The following is a 4,564-nucleotide window of genomic DNA, read 5'->3' as shown; positions in this document are numbered from 1 at the left end:
GGGCAATCTCCCCCCCCCCCCAGCTCGGCGCGAAGGAGCTGAGGGAGTACTACTACCTCTTCTGGTCGACGGAGACGCGAGCGCATCCGCGCACGAAGGTACTCCCAGCTGCCGCTTCGGAACTGGCTCCGAATGGATACCCTTTCTTCGCGCTGTTCTTCTACTGCGGGCTCTGCCCGCCTTTCTCTGAATTTTTCTATGATATCATGAACACCTACGGGTTCCGCCTCCTTGACTTCACCCCAAATGCTGTTCTGACCATGGCAGTTTTCGCACATCTCTGCAAAAACTTTGTCGGAGTCCATCCAAATGTCGCTCTTTTCCGCCACTTCTTTATGCCCCGAGTCGAGAGAGGAGTGCCTGGATCTCGAGAGCCGGCAAGAAGGAAGCTTATCTGGAGGGAGAACTCCGCAGCAAGTGGGAGGAATGGAGAGCAGAATGGTGCTGGATTGTCGAGGAGAACCCGCAGCCATTTACCGCCCAGCGCCAAGCCCCAATAGCGTGCGGCAACGATTGGAGCAACATGGCCCCGGAAGACGATAGTCTGAAGATTGCCGTCACCCGGATCCTACGCCTCAGGCTTGCCGGGCTCACTGTAGGCGCCGTTGGTGCAGACTTTCTTCGCCGCCTCATCGCCCCCCTGCAAGAGAGGAGGAGACCCGCCTGGGAGTTCCAAAACTCGGTGGATATCATGAGGCTGCGCCCGGGCCTCAACTTAAACTTCACTGTCGTGGAACTGGACGCGATGATCCTGGAGCTGTTCAAGCGCGATCCTCAGCATCCCGAAGCGTTCATGTTGCCGAGGGGTGTCGTTCCGCTGTGCAACAACTCCTCACTCGACTGCATCCGTGCAATGATGCCGCTGTGCGATTCGCATGGAATTGTCCCAACTTGGCAAGAGCCTGCAGACAACGTCGTGCGGGATTTCTTTGACGGCTTGGTAGAAGTGCCGGTCCGCTCTGATGAACAGAAGAGCCTCACTCGCGACACCACCGATGCGGAGATGCAGCGCATCGCCACTAGGCTGGAAGAGGCGGCAGCAGCAGCTGGCGTGGGCGAGTTCGGATTCACCGTTGAGGAGGCAGAGGCAGTAGAGGCGGCAAGCCTTGTCGAGCGAGAGGAGTTTGCCGGCGAGGAAGAGCTTGTCGGGCCTGAAGCTGAGTTGAGCGAGCCCGCCGAGGGCGCGAGCGACTCGTTGAAGATCGGCTCCTCCTCCTCCCCACCTTCAGCCAGTTCGCCGCAAGCGAAGCCCCCAGCTCCACCAAGAAGGCGTCTCCGCAAGGCCGGGGACGTAGCGGGGCGGCAGGCGAGTCAACAGCCGCCGTGCCGCGCGACACGCTCTACCGCGGCAAGCATTGTTGCCGCGGGAGCGCCTCACGCCGCTGCGGCAACTGGAGCGGGGTCTTCCCGGTCCACCGCTACTGCTCCTGCCAAGCGGACAAGGGAGCCTACTCCTCCGCCTCGTCGCACCGGAGGCAAGCCGGACTTTGATCTCTCCGCGCTCAGCTCCGACGAGGAAGAAGAAGAGTAAGACTTTTTGCTGTACTTGTAGTTCTTCAATTCTTGCTATTTTGTCTTGTATCTGATTTGCTTTACTCCGAACCCATTCCTTTTCAGGACTCTGGCCCAAAGAGCGGCAAAGAGAGCCAAGGTCCCGGTGATTGTCATCGAGGACGAACCCACCGTGACAGCAGGGGGCGTGCCTGAGACCACCTTACCGGACCCGGCAACTATTCCCCAAAGCAGCCCCCAGCGCAGTCCCCAGCGTAAGTATATGGTTTACTTCCTGCTGCCAGGCGCTCATGGGTGCTCTTTCTTTGCTGATATCTGATTGTTGGTTTGTGTAGGAGCAGAGCAGCCTCACCAGGAGTGCCCGGAAGCCGCTCCCGAAATGCCATCTGCTTCGACTACACCGCCAGGGGAGGATTCCCCGGCAAGGGAGCGTTCTCCGGAAAGGGAGAATTCTCTGGCAAGGGATAGTTCTCCGGCAAGGGACAGCACCAGCGATCCTCCGGTGGTTGAGACCATGACTGTGGATCCTAGTACAGGTAATCCACTTGCTTGAAAACTTCCCTTTGGTTCTTCTTCTTCTGATTTTCTTTTTGAATATATGCTTGACTTTTCTCCTTTTTCCGTTCGTCAGATCCATCTGCCATGGAGCCGATGGAAACCGAGGTCGCCGGCGAGGAGAACGTGCGCAGCAATACCGATGACACTGTTGCCACCGAAGGAGAAGCCGACGCTAATGATCCCGCCGGCGAAGAGGCTGCCAAAGCTGCCGCCGCAGAAGCTGGCGAGGGATCCGGCGATCGCACTGACGGCCCCGAGGCCGCAGGAGCCTCAGGCGCTACGCCGACCGCCGATCCCTCCGCCGCTGCTGCAGCGCCAGGCTCCGAAGAGCCCCAGCCCGGCGTCTATTTGAAGGCCAGCGACGGCATCTTCATCAAGCTCCCCTGGGCGTCAAACTCTAGGGCGCCGGTCGAAGGAGAGGTCTTGGATGGAGAGGTGCTCGCCTCCGCTGGGCTGACGCTGGTCGACGCGCCAAGCAGCAGCAGCGACGAGCCTGAGGAAGAGCGGCTGCTACGGAAGTTGTTGTCGCTTTACCACGCCCGACAAGCCAAGCTGGCATCCCGAGAAGCGCTTGTCGCGAAGGCGGGAGTGGACATCGAGAAACGCGCGGAGGAGCTCCGGGGTCTCAACCAGGAAGCTCTCCGATCCCTGGCAGAGGAGCGGGAGCAAGTCACCGAGGAGCGGAAAGCCTTCCTCCTCGAGAAGGCTGAGGTTGAAGAGCAACAGCGGCTCGCTGCTGAGAAGCTATCTGCGCAGGAAGGCGAATTGGCGCAGCGCAAGGTCAACCTTGACAGCCACGAGGAGGAGCTTGCCGCACGCGAGCAAGCAATTGGCGGGGCTCTCAAGGAAGCAAAGGATGCTGCCGCAGCTCCCGAGGCCGCCAAGAAGGAGCTGGAGACGAAGATGGTGCAGCTGGAGGCCGATCTCAAGGCGAGCGGCGAGGAGCTTGTCGCGCTCAAGCGTGAGTGCGAGAAGGACGTCGCCGCTCATGGCGAGCTGCAGGGTCGTCTCGCTGAGAGGAGCAAAGAGCTTAGCGCCGCCAAGGACTCCAACGCGGATCTTGAGTTGAAGCTGGCCGCTTTGACCAAGACGCTGGACGGCGCCAGGGAGCAGGAGGTGGCCTTGAAGGAGAAGATCAAGGCCGACGAGGCGCTGCTGGCGAGTGGTGCTGCCGCCCAGAATGCTTTTAGGGCGACTGTGGAGCACTGGACCGAGGGTCTCGTGAATGTTGCCGCCGCCATCGACGGGGAGCTGGCGCAGCTGGGGATGGAGGACCTCGGGTACTCTTCCGACGAGCACCTCCAACCCAGCGCCAAGCTCAGCTTGTTCTTCAAAGGCGTGGCGACGGCCCTCCAGCGACTCCGGGAGAAGATCCCAAAGCAGCTGGCCGACGAGTCGCGCAAGATCTGCACGGGAGTTCTTCAAAAGGTGCTGGTGAAGGTGACCTTCCGCAACCCAGGCCTCAACCTCACCAACGTCCTCAGGTCCCTGCCACCAGATGCTGATTTGGAAGCGCTCAAGGCCCTTGTCGCACCCATTGTGGACAAGGTGAGCGAGATCAAGAGGGTTGAGGGTGATCGCGTAGATTAGGCCGCCTGTTTTCTCTTTTTCTTTGTCGCTGCTGGTCATGTCATGAGAACAATCTGTTAGAGCTGCGACAAGCTATCTTGTAATATAACTCTATTTTGGGTAGAGATTGCTGTGTTATTTACTTTACTTGATTCCTTCCTTTGTATGTTTTTGCCCTACGCTTTTAGGGAACTTGTTGGCGCAGGCACCTGGGCCGCGAGCGCTGAGTGCGGGACGTCAGCAGCCTGCTGGCGGTGCCGCTACCGACAAGAAACCTTGTCGCAACTAGTCGCAGCTCACTTAAGTTGTTGAGCGGACTCGAAACAAAGTAAGGGCGCAACTAGCTACGAGTTGGTTCCTCTGCGCACAGGTTTTCCATACAAAGTACGGTTGTTCGAGGAAGATAACTTAAAAATTTAAAACTGATTGCTCAAACTTTGGCAAGTTAGCTTTTTTGTCGTTTGCTTTCCGGTAAGGCGAAACTTCCTTGAACGATGCCTAGTCCACACCATTATCTTCTCCTTTCCCCCCGGCAAACTTGTGTGCGAGGGAACCTTCCTTTCCTTTTTGAGAAAAAGAAAGAAGAGAAAATAAAGATATGGAGCCTTACGGCTCGTTATTGCTTACCGGGGGTAGGCGCTGCACAAAGTGTCAGATAACGCATGCAAAAATAAAGTAGACAGCATGATATTAACAAGATGTGCGGAGCACATGAGGTTTACTTATGCACGGGGTCTGCACCCGGCTTTGTACAAAGGATTACATGCAACATCGGCAAGACTTGTACAAAAGGTGGTTGCCGGAAAAGATTCCGGCAACCGCGCCCTACGGGTAAAACTTACGAAGATGCTCAACGTTCCAGGAGTTGCTCATCGGAATGCCATCTTCGGTCTCAAGGCGGACAGCGCCAGGCCTAGTGACTCGT

The sequence above is a fragment of the Triticum dicoccoides genome, chromosome 3B (genome assembly GCF_002162155.2).
Source record: "Triticum dicoccoides isolate Atlit2015 ecotype Zavitan chromosome 3B, WEW_v2.0, whole genome shotgun sequence".
Classification (NCBI taxonomy): domain Eukaryota; kingdom Viridiplantae; phylum Streptophyta; class Magnoliopsida; order Poales; family Poaceae; genus Triticum; species Triticum dicoccoides.
The sequence above is the reverse complement of the archived record's forward strand: the minus strand, read 5'-3'. Positions refer to the sequence as shown.